We start from the raw sequence: 18802 nt of genomic DNA on the forward strand, positions 1-18802 counted from the left end.
AATTTACCCGCGCTTCGCGCGATTATGAATGACGTATTTAAGCTTATGAATGATTCTTTCCTAAAATTGAAATATAAAGAACAACGAAAAGGTAAATTCATGTACAAATTAAAAGATTAAGAATATTCTAATATAATTAGAGGATTCAACATTGTAAAATATCTCAAAAACCTCTAATGAATGATTGCAAAAGTTTTTCTTTTTGATCAATTTTATCTTCTCCGTATTCTCGACAGTAACATTTGTTCCTCGATATAAATAACTTCTCATTATTGAATTATCTTTCATGAAATATGGAAGCACCAATTTCTTTATTAGCTGAACGTGCTCAAAAAAAGATGCCTAAAGCTATTAGCTTTGTGCCCTATACTCTTTCTCAAGAACTTCATGATGTGAAGGTTTCACAAAATCATCACCGGTTTAAAATTAATGGTGAGTTCAAATAAATTGGACCCGTTAATAAATAACACACCAAAAAAAAATAATAATCAGAATTTAAGCGAAGAATAGTCTTCATTGAAAATTGCCCAGCACAGTGGTCTTCCAATAATCTTCGCCCTTAGTTCTCTGGCTAATGAAGAAATACAAAAAGGACAAAAAAATAAGTAGAAGATAATAAAGTAAAATATAAAGGCAGATAACAAAAGAAAATCAAAGATTGCATATACGAATCTGTGATATATTCTCCCATAATCTTCTTCAAAATCTCGATAGCAAATTCAACAGAGAAACTACACTTGAACATTAAAGTACTAAAGAAAGCTAAGTATAGAATGTAAACAAAAAAGACACACAAAAAAAAAAAAAAAAAAAAGGAAGACAATCATATAGTATAGTTAAAACTTCAATCTCAACAAATTGTCATTACAGTTTGGAAATCTTGTACCCCATACCGAGGTCCCCGGGTGTACGACGAAGGCAATAATGTTCTTTCCTACCATGTAACATTCAGAATCACCTTGGAGAATAATATAATCAATCCAGAAAAAGGTCAGTCTTTTGTTTCTTTTTATTATCCCGGACATAACGAAGTCTTTTCCCTTATGTTGCAATGCAACAGTTCACAAGAGTAACAACTTGTAAAAGTGTGCCCCTCATCAAGTCTTTGTTGTATCATGATGCTGTACTGTCTCATTGTCTATTTTTGTCTCATATAAGTTTGGTTGATTACATCTTCCAAAAGAATTCCAACTTCACCTCTGATTCTAAACACACACTGAGATGTATAATAGAATGTTTTTTCTCAAACAGTGAAATTACCGATCAGATGCACTTCTTTCGATTGCAGCTTGTACGCATAGAATTACATATTGCTTTTCAGAATCTGAATTAATTGGGGTTCCATCAGTATGCCTAATGAAGAAATCCTGAGATAAAATTATGACAACTTTGAGCGAATGTATATTCATAAAAAACTACTAAAGAATTAGAAAGCAAGAAAAGTTGGTAAAGTGGAATAGTTGTCCAATGTAACTGATGACACTTTTGTCCACTTACCTGTTTCCATCCAAGTCAGTAACGTGAAAAGCTGCAGATAAAGGAGAGTTCAAACACAACAACTAAATTTAAAGAGTTACTAAAAATGCTTTAACCAAAACGTTTGATAAATTAAGCTCACTGTCCATAAACCAGTGACCATCAAAGGACATGTAAGCTTTCTTAATTGAAAGGTTTATATCCGTTAGAATCTTTCTTTTTAATAACCGCGGTGTTTGGTCCAGCTTGCGCGCCTTTTTTGTTTTTAATACGGTAATTTAATTCCATTAATGAAGAAGTACCAAGAAACTCAAACATCTCTAAATACTGGGATATGTTATCAATCACCTACTCCTAAACAAAAGTATAAGCTTTGTAAACATCTATTCTAAACAATAGAAATGTGAAGTCTTTTATCATAAAAAACTTTCCTATTACTTTCTAGCCATATGTTCCACATGATGCATAAAGGTATTGTCCTCCGAATCATCTTAAATCTTCTGTTCACACCCTAGTTCTGTCAATATTCTAGTAATTGTTTGACTGTTTTAGGCATTACCCATTGTACTCCACAAATGTGGAAAAACAGATCCCAGATTTGCCTTGTTTGCCTACAATGTAGTAGTAAGTGATTTGTGGACTCAAAATATTCTTCACAAAAGTAACATCTACTCCACGAGACAAAACCTCTCTTCTGCATCATATTTTGAATTAGGCATGCGCATCCAGCCAAAGTAAGCTACTTTTGTTGGGGCTTTATTGGGGCTTTAGTTTTTTCATAATATTTTCCATGGCCAAGAAAGGTCCCAATGTCCAGCTTGTTTCTGTAGAAGAGTATAGCTGCTTTTAACAGAGAAACTCCCTTCTTGTTGTCCCAGATTAGAGGGTTCAATAATAGGATCCAGTAAATGTAACAAATGACTAATATCATCCATCTCCCAGTCGTTAAAATTTTCTCCTGAAATGCAGCTTCCACCCAGAATTTATATAGCACTATGCCACTGTACACTCTTATTCAAGAAAATGCTATATGAAATGGGAAACTTTTGCATTAAACTTAATCTCCTAACAAATCCGACCAAAATCTAATTGTTTCCAAAAGAATCCCATGTATTCTTCTACGATGAATTGGGCATTGTTACAAGATGAAAACCAAAGAGATTAGGACTAATCAAAATGTATTGAAGTTTAATTTTACCGACATTCAAAGTATACAATTCAAATGCACCTATGTGCTTTGTATAGTATAAATGGTTTCACTGGAAAAATTGTATAATTGACCTCAACTATCGAGATTGAGACATAATACTGTATTAAAAGAATTCAAAGACACCAGTAAAGTATGCTTACCATAACATTGGTGGCATTTGAACAAGAGGCATTTTCGATCATGACCATGTAGTAGAAGTGATGAAGACTAATCAGGTCGTCAAAAAATGATAAATTTCGAATTCGGGTTATGAAGATTTTCCCACTTACAAGAGAAATAAATAGGTCAAAGAAATTCATGGACAAACAATAAACTTTCTGAGATTGTTTCATCACATGGCTACCATTTGGCACAATTTTTCTTTCTAGCGAAAAGGAAATTCATGGACACATACCAAACATTTCACACTTTTGTTTTCATCTCTGGCAATAAATTGGTACAACTTTTCCTACTCTCTTTTTCCTCTTTGCTTGGAGGAATGGAACAGTTTGAAACTTATGTTTGTCAGAAGCGAAAAATCTGTGAATATTGTTGGCTAACTGATGGATATCCCCTCGATATGCATGGATTTTAAGATGGCAATGCCCTTTTTGCAGCTTGGTTGATGAGAATAGTGTAGACCAAAGTCACCAGATATAACATTTATCATTCACAGCTAACACCAGCGGATATCATTCACGGCCCCTTTTCTCTTTTCATCAATCGTTATGGCCCCTCGCCCTCTCTTCTTCGTTCCCAGGTAAATCTTCCGTTGGTTGTTTGTCACGCCTTCGTCTCTCCTCTTCTTCCTCGCGCTTGCTTTAGCACTTTTTCCCTCGGAAAGACACCCTCTCAAAATTTCTCAAACAAATCAGTTCAAATTTTCACACGAAGAAGAAGAAGCAGAGTACAATTAAGGTTTATTTCTCGCCACGTTATTTGAAATTACGACAAATGAAGGAATTAATTTCTATTTTTTTTTTTGACGGATGATGAGACATAGAGATACAGATGATAAAATAAGCAGGCTGCTATGTGCAATGGATGAAAACTCCAAAAGAAAATAAACAAGCAAGAAAACTTTAAGTCTTGTTGTACTAAAAATGTACACATCTTGAAACTCATTTTTTACATATTTCCTGTAAATTAACTCACTCAATACATGCACAATTGGGTAGTTGCATAGCCAGAAATTCTAGAGATGCAAGAGTATCACACCTTGAATTCGAACCCCCTAATATATTTGTTTGAGCAAAATTTGCGTAAGGCTAAGATTGCCTTGTATCGGAATTTAACAATTTATAATATACAAAATGGCTATGTTGTTCAGGTAAATTAGAAGGTCCAGAAATAGCTAGAACTGAATGCGGAGAGTATAGAAAAACATCTCGCAATGTATTTAACAGAAAGTAGATTATACTCTTGCGGATCCATTCTGCTTGATGTTTCACTCCTTCGAAAGACTATTGAAACAAGTCCTGATTCAATACTTCTATTAAGGGAAAACCTTAAAAACTTAGTTCGGGCAGGGTTCTCTGCTAGCGTATTCATTCTTTTTCTTTACTATATTATGTATGGCGTTTCCAAGTTGATGTTTTTATCACCTCTTATTAAAATTGATCTTTAGGCACTAAATTTATTGAGCCGCTGTTGGTTACTATGATACATAGGGAAGTATAACACATAATGAAAGAAAATTTCCCACAGTAGAAGTGAAACAGATTTTTACCCCACTCCTTCATGTCCAGGAACTCGAGGGAATAAAGGCTGATCAACCAGAAATGATCCAAATTAATTTTATAAAATAAATAAACAACAATCAAAATAGAAAACAAGAAGATAATAACAGAATGGAAATAGACTGACTAGGGGAAAACCATTGCAACAGAGAATATCAGTGTGACACAAACTTGCAAAGAGCATTTTAATCCTAACTTCATTTGATTTTGGTGGATCAACTTGTATTTCTTCCACCTTTAATCCCTCCTCTTGCTTCCATGCTACTGCAGCTGCACTCATGCATTAACAATATAATCATTCTCTAACTGAAAGTAAACAAACAGCTAAAAACCAGACTTAACATATTTCCACCAGATCACCCTCCTAATATATATGGCACTGTTTTTTTAATTTGACCGTGATTTCGCAAATGGAATCTTTGTTTTGAAATAAAATTTACAAATTTGAAATCTACACAAAAGGTACTATAAGTCATAGTAATTGACAATTCAAATCGTGGTTAAAGAAAAATTGTTTGACTCTCGAAATACAAATGACGCCACATAAATTGAGACAGATAGAGAGTAATGTCCAATGTTAGTTCGGTTAGAAATTCTTCAAAAACCTAAAACAAAAGTTTACATATTTAAAAATTCATACGAAAAGTACTACAAGCCATAACTAATACTTCCAAGAATCTTTAGAAAATTTGAGAAACTCCTAGTCAAACAAAGAAATTGTTGAACTCCTCGAGCAGTGACACTTTCACATAAAATGGGACTGATAGAGTAATATAATGTACACACCTTTGCATGTGATGACCTTTGAGTTGCTTGATTCCATGGTAGCTTTTCTTGCTATGACATACTACAAGACTAGTGTGATATATTGGATCTATTTTTAGCAAGTCTAATGAGTATAATATATTAAAATGGAAAGAATCTTACTTCATGAGTGAAGTTTGTTTAATCAACCGGCAAGCCAGGTTGGTTGTTCTTGTTCTTTTTCTTTTGAACTTTCTTTTATGGGACGGCTTCATCTGTTGTTATTATTTTTTTTTTTTTTGGGAAATTGTTTATTTCATGAGAAAATAGTCAAATGCCCCCTCAACGTTTGACCGGTTTAATTTTGACGCACCCAACCTTTGCGGACGACCTATTACACCCTGAATATTTTAAAAGTGAAATATTTACCCCCTAAATGCTTACGTGGCAAAGTGAGTGTGTTTCACTCTCTTTGAAAGAGTGAGCACCAAAAACAAGTATTAAAATTTTATTTTTAATATATCTTTTCATAAATATATGTATTTTTAATTAATTTTTCCTTATTTTTTTCTATCTCATTTCTAAAAATGTTTTTCCTTATTTTTTACTTTTACACCCTCCCTCCCAGCCTCTCTTCTTTCATTAAGAGTCGACGCCGCCGCCGGACTTCATCGCCGACGAGCAGCCACTGCCCCAACGACCCCCCTTCCTTCGTCTCCTTCTCTCCACTGCTTTCACCACTGCGCCAATGACCCCTCCCCCCTTCCTTCGTCTCCTTCTCTCCCTCCCGCTCCATCGCTTGCCGGAAGTGACGACCGGCGAGCCCCCACCACAAAAACAACCGTTAAGCCGCCACTGCTTCCCCTCTCCCTACCCTTCTTAGCCGATGACAATGCCACCACCAAAACCAACCACCCTTCTCTCCTCCTCACCGCCACTCTTCTACAACCAACGCCCCCATCGCAGCACCATCTCCACCACCCAGTCACCCACTTCATCAAACTCCCTTGAAATTTTTGTTTAATTGCACTTTAAAATTTTAGAAATTTCATGATTCTTTGATCCAGTTTTAATTTTTAAAAGATACATACTAAATTTCGAAAATTGAAACCTTATGCCAGGGAGGCGGTCCGACGTTTTGTGAGGGTGGAAGTTGGTGGTTTTCAGAAAAGAGAAGAAGTAGCTCCGTGGAAGATAAATTCTTGAACTCAAATAGGTTGATTTCTTGAAAAGATATGTATGATTGATGATGAAATTAAATGTGTGTGTGTTAATGGAGGAAGAAAATGGGTTGGTTGACTTCTTGAAAAGATATGTATGATTGATGATGAAATTGAATGTGTGTGTATTAATGGAGGAAAAAAATAGGTTGGTTGATATTTTGAAAAGATATGTATGATTGATGATGAAATTGAATATGTGTGTGTTAATGAATTTTAATTGAGGAAGATAAAGGAAAGATGATAAAGGAAAGAAAAAGAAAATAAAAATAAAAAATAGATAACAAATCATAGACAAAGGAAAGAGAAAAAGAAAAAGAGAAAAATAAAGAAAAGAATAAGAAAATAAATGTTTTTTTTTTTTTTAAAATGTACACGTGTTAGGCGTGTGCACTACATAGTCCAACACATATCTGGGTGTGACTTTTCAAGGGATTATAAATCCCACTTTTAAAATGTTCAGAGGGGTAATAGGTCGCCCGCAAAGGTTGGATGCGTCATAATTAAATCGGCCAAACGTTGAGGGGCATTAAATAATTGTCTGTTATTTCATATATAGATAGCATCATAGTACAACAGCAAAATACAAGAGGAGGGGGCTAACCTGCAATTTTACTGGCTTTGCACTGCAATATGCAGTTTTTTTTTTTTTTTTTTAATATTTCATAGAAGTTAAAAGATTGGAATCAATGTTCGGCGAATTCCTGAGTTCATTGTTTAAACGGTCACTGACTATTGAAAATAGGCGAAAAAATCAATTTTCTTTTAAAAAACAATTGGTAAAGCACTCTCTGTACAGTAACGGTCATATCCTTGAAATAACTTCACCTCGTGTTTGGCTCTAACGCACCACCTTCATTACCATGCCGGACAGTCAGATAATGGTGCGCCCTTGCTCCGGCGTCAGTGGTGGGAAATTTTCATCCAGAGCAAAATGGATACCAAAATTTAGAGATTTCACATGAACAAAACAAGAGAATTGTATAGAGCATGAAACTATTACAGCAGGTCAGGAAAGAGAACCTCCTGATCTAATTTAGAGGAAACAACTGAGAGAAGGGAAATAGATAAAACTCAACAGGTACATACCCCTGTTCCGGATGGACTAAGTGGCAAGTTCTACCAGAGTTCATGGCCTGTTATTGCTGAAGATGTTTTTCTTGCAGTTAAAGCCTTTTTTGAAGGATCTACTCTTCCTAAGTTTTTCACCCATACTTGCTTAGTCATGGTTCCTAAAGTGGAATTCCCCCAACACTTTACGGACATAAGGCCTATTAGTCTTTGCAATGTGTCCTCCAAAATCATTTCTAAACTCCTTACTGCTAGACTAAGTGGTTTGCTTCCTAGGATTATCTCTCCTAATCAAAGTGGTTTTGTGAAAGGGAGAGCAATTTCTGAAAACATTATCCTTGCCCAGGAAATTGTTAATGATATTGGGAAACCAGTGGATGGGGAAAATGTTTTGTTGAAACTTGACATGGCTAAGGCCTATGATAGGGTGTCATGGTCCTTCCTCTGTAACATGCTAAGGAAAATGGGCTTTGATGAAAGATGGGTGGATATTGTGTTCAGATTCATTTCAAACAATTGGTACTCTGTGATTGTAAATGGTGGAAGACATGGTTTTTTCCAATCAGGAAGAGGTTTAAGGCAAGGGGACCCCCTCTCCCCTTCCCTTTTTGTTTTAACAGCAGAGTTACTTTCTCAATCCCTCAACCAGTTGAACAGCAACAGGAGATTTATTGGCTTCACCATGAGCAATCAGGGGCCACAAATTAACCACCTTGCATTTGCAGATGATACCATTTTGTTTTGCAATGGTGGTAGAACTTCTATAAGACTGATGCTTAAAACCTTGGCAAAGTATGAGGCTATATCAGGGCAAAAGATCAACAAGGCAAAATGTAGCTTCTCTGTTGCTATCAAGACTGATCTGGAAACCATCAGTAGGTTGGAGACTCTCACAGGAATGAAGTATGAGCCACTTCCCATTAAATACCTTGGTTGCCCATTATACTCAGGGAGAAAAAAGAATGAGTATTTCTCTGCCATGGTCTCCAAAGTCATCAATAGGGTCAGAGGTTGGCACTTGAAGTTTCTATCAACTGGGGGGAAAACAGTTCTCATCAGACATGTCCTTCTGGCCTTGAACATTCACACTCTTGCTGCTGTTCATCCCACTAAAGGAGCCATTGAAGACATTGAAAGATACCTAGGTAGGTTCTTCTGGTCTGGGCAAGACAACAATACTAGACAACACTGGATAGCTTGGCATAAGCTTTGTCTTCCCTATGATGAGGGTGGTGCTAATTTTAGGAGAGTTGATGACATTTGCAAAGCATTCACAGCCAAGCAATGGTGGAAACTCAGGACTACTAACTCTTTTTTGTCTCAATTTTACAGGGCAAAGTATGGTAGCATTAATCATCTTATATTCATGAAATGGGTTACTGGCCAATCCCACAGTTGGCAAGCTATGTGTAAGATCAAATTTGAGGTAGAGCAACATATCCTGTGGAAAGTGGGAAGGGGCAATCTAAGTTTCTGGTATGATAATTGGACCAATCTCGGTCCCCTTTGTAGTAGCCTACCTGATGATGCTGAATACGACAACACTAGAGTTTGTGAAGTGCTTAGAAATGGTGAATGGGTCTGGGCAGTGCTCAGGATTCCCCCTCCAGATGCAGTCAAGAACTTGGTGAACTCTGTCCACATTATTCTTAACCAGGAATTAGATGACACAGCAGTATGGACTCCGAGCACGAATGGAAAATTTTCAGTCTCCTCTGCTTGGGAGTGCTTGAGACAGAGAAATGAGGTTACAGCTTTTGACAAGAGCATCTGGCACAAGGATGTGCCCTTCAAGATGACCTTTATGACATGGAGAGCAGCCCACAACAGGGTGGCAACAGTTGACAACATTGGAAAATTTGGAATTGACTTGAGTACTACTTGCTCTTGCTGTCATGAACCTTCCATGACCCCCGGAGAGGAAGATTGTGAGCATTTGTTTTATAGGGGTCAATTTGCCCAAAAACTGTGGAGTATATTTGCTGGTAGGATAGGGATCCCTTTTACCGGTTTGAATCTAAGAACTATGCTCTCCTACTGCTGGAAATTTAAGAACAAAAACTCAATAGCTTCGTATGTGTGCAAGATCATGGCTCCTATCATCATTTGGGAGTTATGGAGGTCGAGATGTGCTAGCAAGTTTGGCAATGAAAAACCTGCAGTTCTGAGGTCTAAAAGTTTAATTACTTTTAACATTGTGCAAATTATGAAAGCTCATTTCAAAGGGGTTGCAGTGGGGAACACTTGGGAGGACATTTGCAAGTTGTTTGACCTCAAACTAGTGGAATTATGCTACAAAAGAGTGATATGGATGAAGCCACCTATCCCTTTTGTCAAAGTCAACAGTGATGGAAGCTGCATAAATAGCAATTGTGGAGGAGGAGGAGTAGTGAGGGACTATACTGGAAAAACTTTGATGGCATACAGCCTTCCACTTGGCCAAGGAAATAGCAACTGGGCAGAGGCTCATGCTTTGTTGTTTGGACTGCAATGGTGTATAGAGCAGGGTATGTCGTTCATTATGGGAGAAACTGACTCTTTACTCATACAAAAGTGCACTCAAGGAGACTGGACAGTTCCATGGAGAATTGCTGAAACAGTCTCAAAGATCCAAACGTTGATTCAAGGGAGAGGAATTACCATCCAACATTGCTTTCGGGAAGCCAATCAAGTTGCGGACAAGTTAGCTTCTTTAAGTCACCATCTGCAAGAGACACACATCTACACTAGTTTTGATATAATGCCAAGACAAATCAAAGGTTTACTTAACGTCGATAGATGGCAACTTCCAACCTTTCGAGCCAGGGGAAAAAGACCGGGTGTGCTTACCTTGGAGCCACCATGACCTTTTAGCTTTAGTATCACTGTAGGGTTGGAACTGATGTTGTTCTTAGGCTCATTTTCCTCAAATTAGAGGGTCTGATTGCTTGCATCAGACCCACAAAGTGTTCTAGAGGGCCAGGCTATCCCCTCTCTCTACAAACTGTAACTTTTTGACAAAGTGGTAATAAAAGTGTGACTTGGAATTAAAAAAAAAAAAAGTCAACAGCCACTTTAAGCTGGACCTCAAAAAAAAAAAAAAAGGTACATACCCCTGTTGAAGTACAGAATAGTAGTAAAATAAAGAAAATGTAACCTTTGTGCTTATGACCAAACCAATGATATTACTGTAGTCGTTTGGTTTGAAGACTAAATTATAATCTTTGGACTAATTTATTTCATTTGGGAGTTGGGATAAAATAATGTCATGTTTGATGGATAAGGTGGAATATCCAGAATTAAGTCTGTGATTAAATTTATGTTGTGTTTGGTTGACGGTATAAATTTATCCTACTTTATCCCACGTATCAAATGATGAGTATTGGAGCTTTATTTTTCCCACAATCATTCACAGTCTAGATTAAAAAAAGAAAAAGAAAAAAAGGAAGCAAAGGTACATATCCCAAGCTTTAAAAACAACTTGGAATTTTGACTTGAAAGTCAAGGTCTATACACCAACACTCTTATCCTAAGCAATCAATTTTTTTCTTTTTGGAATTTTGACTTAGAAATATTTTTTCTCAAGGTTTATACACCAATTGATTTCTTATCCTGACTAATCTTTTTTAAATTTTAGACTTGAGAAATTTTTGTCAAAGTTTATACACCAATGAGTACTCATATCCTGACTAATCTTTTTGAATTTTAGACTTGAAAGATTTTTGTCAAGGTCTATACATCAACTAAAACTCTTATTTTGACCAATCTTTCTAATATTACAATTGAGAGATTTTCATCAAGTTTTATATACCAATTAATACTCTTATGATCTTATCCTCACTTTTTCTTTTGAATTCTAGACTTGAGAGGTTTTTGTCAGAGTATCTAATCAATTAATACTCTTATGGTGACTAATCTTTTTGAATTCTAGACTTGAGAGGTTTCTGTCAAGGTTTATATACCAATTAATACTCTTATCCTAACTTCTATGTTAGAATTCTAGACTTGTGAGGGCTTTGTTAGGGTTTTACACCAATTAACACTCTTATCCTGATTTTTTTTTTAATTCTAGACTTGAGGGGTTTCTATCGAGGCCTATACACTAATTAATCCTCTTATCCTGGCTAAACTTTTTGAATTCTAGACTTGAGGGGTTTTTGTCAAGGTTTATACACCAATTAATACTCTTATATCCTGACTAATTTTTTTGAACTTTAGACTTGAGAGGTTTTTGTCAGGGTCTATACACCAACTAATACTCTTATAGACTTTTTCTTTCTCTAAGAATTAAAAGTAATTAAATAATTATTTCAAGGTTGACTAGTACTATTAAATTAAAGATTAAATAGTCTTCACATAATGCGTCACATCTTGAGATGGTTATAGTGATTTTTTATTAATGGAACATCACAAGAGAATGTGTATATGTAATTGACCTCACTAAACTTGATTATAAATGTCTAGGTGAGCTTCCTAGAATTGATTATTGCAAATCAACAATAGAAAATTTTGTTTGCTTTGTGCTATATATACCTCAATATGACAGAACAGAGCTAAGGTTTCTTGATTTCTTCTTTACCAACTTAGTTTTTATCTTTCTAGTGCAGAAAAACTAGCATTGTTTATGTTGTATACCTTTCTATGTGATAGCTTAACCTCAGTTTCAGCCAAATTCAAGGCAAGTTTCATTCAAATAATAGCCTCTTTCAACTCTCCAATCTCAAAGCACTTGATTTGTCTTATAACATATTCTCTGTATTGCACATTTCACCTAAAAGTTGTGTTTTTTAGTATGACATCTTGATCTATGGGTTCTAGTTTATAGGTTAAATCACTTCTGAAATCTCTTATCTTTCTAAATCATCCGTTCTTAGTATATGGAGCGAGGATCCATAGACGCTTAAATTTAGACCTCACAATTTTGAACTGCTCTGTAAGAACATGACCTAATTAAGAGAGGTTGACCTTTATGATGTGACATCTCTTCTACCGTTCCTCTCTTCTTGTTTAGCAATTCTACAACTTTTGAGATACAATTCTACAACTTTTGAGATAAAACTTCTGTACCTGCTCTTTTTCATTACCTAACATATCATAAAAAACAACAATGGTGTGCCTGAGTACTGGATTGTTATATCCCGTAATTTTGCACATTCGGATAAATTGAAATAATTGTGACTAGTTAGAGATGAGGAAATATTTTGAATTTATTTAACATATATGTTGCTCATGAAAAATGTTGATGGGAAATATGGAGGAAGGTCAAGGGAAAAATGGGAATTTTGGAAATTAGTTGCGGGAATTACAAAATAAGACCCATAATAAGTTGGGCTCAAAAGAAATGAAAAAAAAAAGGAAAAAGAGGCCCAAAACCTATGGGATGGCCGGCCATGGGAAACAAAGGGCCCAAGCCCATGTGCTAATTTGAGTGATCAAATAAATGGATAAAGGGTCATTAGCTATCTTCATAGTAGAACTTTCAAGAAACAAAAAAATGAAAGCACAACAAAAGGGCCATTCGGCCGAATAGAGAAAAGAGAAAAAAAAAATCCTTGGAGCTTTAATCTTTGGTTCAAAAATCCATCTCTCTTGAATTCCTACTAAGCTCGAGACCCTCTTCAACGCGATATAATTTTTGGGGCAAGAAAGTACTTTATTTTTGGCAAGTGGAAAAGTTGGAAAGAGGTAAAGATTCTACTATTTTTGTCTTGGAAGAATTATATATATATATGTTGTAGTATATGGAAATGAATGTAAAGTATGAAAATTTTGTGTCATGGGTATGTGTGTGTGTGGCCGAAAATAGGTGTTGATGGAGAGGAATGATCAAATTTTATTTATTATGTTAATTGTGTTGTAATGGCCTTTTATGCAAATGGAAGAATTCTAGTTTAAGTTGGCATGAAAATTGTTGTTAAGTTGTTATAGGAAATTTTGTGATTTTATTGTAAATTTATGTAATTATGGAAATGGAATTGTTAAGGTGTAAATTGTGGTTGTTGTTGATGAAATGGGGAGATGAAAAGAATGTGTTGTGAATGTTGTGTCAAAGGTTGGAGATTTCGGATGAATTCTAGTCTTGATGGATTTTTGTATACTTTATAAAATGGTATGAAATGCATTTGAATTGCACTTGAATGATCTTGAATTAGTAGTGGACATGTAAGAATCGATATCGGCTTAAAAATTCGTGATTGAATTGAATGTTGATGAATTATGTTGGAAAGGAAGGTTACTAATGTGGAATGCGTTTTAAATTGGTTTTTGATGTTATTGGTTTGGTTGTTGGTATTGTTGGTATGGTTGTTGATGAATTTGGCCGAGTTTAATTCTCGGGGATGTTGAATTTACAAGGGAGATGCTGCCGAAATTTCGGTAGACAAATACTAATTAGAATTAAAATTTTAAGTACTAGTAGCTAATTTTTGGGTTAATTGATAATATTATTGTAGATATTGGAGAGCTCGAGACTTGAGTTGGGATTTGTTTGGCGAGGGATCAAGATTTGGTAGTGAGCGATCGAGGTATGTAAAGCCTACCGTTCCTTCTTTTTGGCATGATCCTTTTTGGAGGAAACAAAATGTATATGTATGCTTATAAAGAAAATCCTATTCTTAGAGCCACTAGGTTGGCTAACATCTTTGACCCCATAAGCTATTCCACATGGTTGGATACATATTCTATGATGTTCAAAGATTCTATTCGTTATGTTCCGAATGTTGTTCGAAAGAAAAACGAGAAGACTAAAGCCTTGATGAATATTTCGATATGAAAATATGGTCTTAAAGTCTCCATTTGATTTGATCCATAATGTCATCCGCAAGTTTCCTAGTATGAATATGTGACCCACAATGATGTTGTTCGAAAAATATTTGATATGGCCAAAGTTTGGATATGTAAATTTTGGATATGTGCATATGATTCTAAGGCTCCGTTGAAGTGCTCTATGATGTTATTTGAAAGCTCCTCACTATGAATGATACTAAATTTTCAGAAAATGACCTATGAAGTGTTTTTCGAAAGTTTTGTAATTTAAAAGCTCGCAACTTTTGTATACTAATCCCGATGGACTCGATACTTACTTTGAGCCTTCTGATATCTATATATATATATATATATATATATATCTATATATATATATATATATATATGTATTCATTCGTCGGGTCTTGGAATTTATTTGTTTATATGCATATGGTTTCTGCACTACTCTGCTCGTGCCTACTACTATGATATCGTTCGCCGGATCCCGGGCCGGTTTTGTGATCGTGCGCACTGTGTTATATTCGGCAGTATGATGTGTTACGGTTCCCGAGACCTCGCCATAGGGCCGGGTTCCACTTATATTCGGCGTTATGATGTGATATGGCATATGATGTGTTCTGATGATGTGATATGTTTGATGATATGATATGTTCGGGGATTGTGCGGAGATTTGAAACCTTCTGGAGTATGATGTGTTGTGGCGCCAGCGTCGAAGTAGCGACCACGTTCCTGAGCCCTATGCATGATTTTTATTTGCATTATATATATTTTCAGCACAGGTTTTGACTTACTAATTCTGTATCCATTTTCTGTACTCCTCACTTCAGTTATGATTTGGATTTCTGTACTTCATGCTTTACATACTCAGTACATATTTCGTACTGACCCCCTTTCTTCGGGGGCTGCGTTTCATGCCCGCAGGTACAGACGTTTGTTTTGGTGATCCTCCGGTATAGGATACATATTCTGCCACTTGGAGTACTCCTTTTGATCCGGAGCTCATATTTTTGGTACATATCTTCTGTTATACGTTCTGTATATGTATGGCTATTTGGGTACGGCGGGGCCCTGTCCCGTCATATGTTTTTGTTATGTTTTGTAGAGGCCTGTAGTCATATATGTGGGTCATGGGTCATGTTTGTTCGTTTGTGATTACGATCTGCGTCTTAATGCGGCCCCGTTTGCTATTATGGCCAAAACGGCCCATTTGTCTGTATATGTGTATATATCTGGCGATGTGTATTCCGCCAATCTATCGGATTTGGATATGATGTTTCTGTACGGGCGACCGATTAAGACGATATTTGCTTCCAGTATTTGCTTAAATTAATGTATGTTAAGTTTGATTAAGTCTTTGATATGTCGATCCGGTATGTAAGTCTGTTTGGGTGTCCAAGTAGGGCACCAGTCGCGGCCCACGGGGCTGGGTTGTGACATGGATACTCAGTGAGTGTCTCGGGGACAATAAGTAATATAACAAAATATGTATTTCTATAAGATCAGTGATATAGTTTCAATGAAAACAGTTGGAAATCCAGAGATAGGAATAAACCAACAACATCACAACCATCAATAGAGAAACCATAAATCGGCATATAATTCAGTTCCAACTCATTATGTTATTAAGTACAATTCCAGTCTTTCCAGTTCGAGTTCAACATTTTCAACAAGCCACTCACAGGAAACAAGTTCATTATTATCAATAAGCCACTCACCGGCAAACAGATACGAAACAAGACACTCACAGGCTAATCAAAGTATACCATATGCCAATACAACCCAAACAAGTGAAACGAAGGGATGAACACTTAAGATTCCTTAAACCAGCATAGAAGCACCACATCAGGGTTGTCACTCTCAAAGGCTATCCTTTCTCCCGAATAACTAGGCAAAACCATATCAGGGCATGTAACCCTCGATGACCACTCTTCCTCCCGATGGCTAGGCAAAATCACACCAAAGTTATGAACTCTCGATGACCACTCTTCCTCCCAAATGGCTAGGCAAATACCACACCGGGGCGTGTAACCCACAATGACCACTCTTCCTCCCGAATGGCTAGGAAAACCCCACTAGAATCCATAGTGACTACCTTTCCTCCTGAGTAGCACACAAACAACAGAGAATCATAGCAAAACAGCCAATCCATAATCATAGCATAGAAGCCGAATCTCAAATCATGGCATGGAAACCGAATCACAAGTCATATCATGATAGTCAAATTATTTATTAACGTTCATGTTCATCATCCCATTATAGGGTTACATCAAGTCATTCAATTTTAGAAACCGAATTCACTTCTTTAAACAAGTTTCAAGTTCAACACAATCTATTGTAGAGCATTCCCATGAGATAGTCAAGCTTTCCAATTATTAAGTTTAAACATCCCTTATGGGGTAATTCGAATTCAAACACCAAGCTTTATATCTCAATTTTTCAATCATCCTTTAGAGAGGAATACAATCATAAATATGTATATATAATATAGTATAAACAAGGTTTAATGTGGGATTATCCCTCACGCACACAAACCACAACCAAGGAGTTCATAAAATCGTTCGAAAAAGTATGTTCAAAAAGAGACATACAAAATGTAGTATAAACAAGGTTTAATGTGGGATTATCCCTCACGCACACAAACCACAACCAAGGAGTTCATAAAATCGTTCGAAAGAGTATGTTCAAAAAGAGACATACAAATCACCTTTATAGTCAAAAAGGATTTTAAAGAGAGAGATACGTCAAAAGAAGGCTTTCAAAAGAGACATACCTCAAATCCCGCTAAAATCTAGCAAAACGGAATTCCCAAGCTTCAACAATCAATCTACAATGGATTTAGATGAGAAAGATTAAAGCTTTATTTGTTTCCACGAACTCTCTTTATGTTTCGAAAAACTAGGGCATTTCTAAGCCTATAAACGTGTTCTTGAACCCTTCCATGAATCACTAGCGGATTCGAACCTTGTAGAACTTTCTTCTCTAACCCAAACTTAACAATAAACTCAGGAAACTTAGAAGTCTTACCTTTTAGACGAATTCCACACGCCTCTCTTCTTTCTCTTCTTGAATTTTCAAGAACCTAGGGCTTGGAGAGATGATTTTTGATCAAGAAGAGATGAGATTTGGTGTATGATTGATGGATTAATGATGGGAATTGATCAAGAACTTACCTTATATGTTTTGGGGAAACCCTAGGGTTGTTTTCTCTCAAAAGGTCGGCCAAAATGAAGTGGGGAAAAGTTATAACGAAGTTAGTCTTTTAAAACATCATTTTCGGTGCGTGGCCATGTAGTTGGAGGCCCACTTCGCGCAGGTAATCGTGCAGTGAAGGAAACACTGAAGTGTACCCGCCAATTAGACACATGATCCAAAGAGTTTAAGCACAAGTAATGGTAGTCTTATCACTACTATCCAATTAGTCTGACAATAAATTATTGTTCTCAAAGCACAACCTTGTTCTAAGGACAACATTACTTGTGCTTAAGGTCTTTTGATCATGTGTATAATTTTTGGGGACTCTCATATGATGTATTAAAGTATTATTATAATGTTTAAATAGTATCAAGTCTTTTTATTTATTTTTGGCCTTTTTAGGCTAATATTAGTGATTTAAGGACCATTAGGTGTCCTAAAACTATTTTGATCATGTGTCTAATGTATGAGAACTCTATATGATGTATTAAAGTGTTATTATAATATTTAAATAGTATCAACTCTTTTTATGTATTTTATTTTATTTATTTTTGGCCTTTTTAGACTAATATTAGTGATTTAAGGACCATTAGGTGTTCTAAAACTATTTTGATCATGTATCTAAAGGATATGGACTCTTATATGATGTACTAAAATGTTATTATAATGTTTAAATAGTATCAAGTCTTTTTTTTTTTTCCGGTCTGTTGTACTTGTGCAAATTTAGCAGGCTTCTCGTCCCAATAGTCAACTTTATTCCCATGGTGTATAATCAACCTTAAAGGTCCATCATAGATCATGTCAGTGAGTAATTATAGATCATAGTCATTTATTATCAGTTATGTCTATTTATAGACCCAGCACACTTAGCCTTATTTCGACTGTCAAGCCACATATTTTTTACAAAGGTAATAAAATAAAAAATTCTTAAATTTACAACGGTAACAATACATTCTTTCCTATATAAAACCGACTCAAAATTCATACTCATCCATTGTCTCTTTTGTTGATCAAACACCTCCACAGTCCCTTTTCTTGATCAAACTCCACCATTATCTTTTTTCTTGATCAAAACACCCAAAATGTCTCAGCTATCCGAAACATCTCAACCACAAGACCCCGACATTTATTTCTGCGGTGAATAAATTTTCTTGAAGACATCACGCATCCCAAAGAATCCAGGTCGCAGATTTTTTAATTGTGCAGTTTGAACTGTGATTTTCTAATTCCTAATGTATAAATTTTTATGTGGTTTCAGTTTTAAAACCTCTAATTGATTGCTGTTTTTTTCAGGAATATGATGGCTGCGACTATTTCAGGTTTATTGATCTACACCCCAACGCAACACCAAAAAAATCTCAAATGAGCCCATGATCTAGCAGGAGCCCATGTGGACCTCAGACACCAACATCAAAAGGCTTAACCAA

At 35.9% G+C, this 18802-nt stretch overlaps 1 long non-coding RNA gene across 1 annotated transcript; it reads left to right on the forward strand.

Annotated features, from left to right (window-relative positions):
• The first annotated feature begins 12649 nt into the window (after positions 1-12649).
• Positions 12650-15533, forward strand: LOC132618812 (uncharacterized). The gene is made up of 3 exons (XR_009574328.1): positions 12650-13103; positions 13871-13942; positions 15105-15533. It is a non-coding gene; the product is annotated as an uncharacterized LOC132618812 (long non-coding RNA).
• The last annotated feature ends 3269 nt before the right edge of the window (positions 15534-18802 follow it).

The sequence above is a fragment of the Lycium barbarum genome, chromosome 11 (assembly GCF_019175385.1).
Source record: "Lycium barbarum isolate Lr01 chromosome 11, ASM1917538v2, whole genome shotgun sequence".
NCBI classification, from domain to species: Eukaryota; Viridiplantae; Streptophyta; class Magnoliopsida; order Solanales; family Solanaceae; genus Lycium; species Lycium barbarum.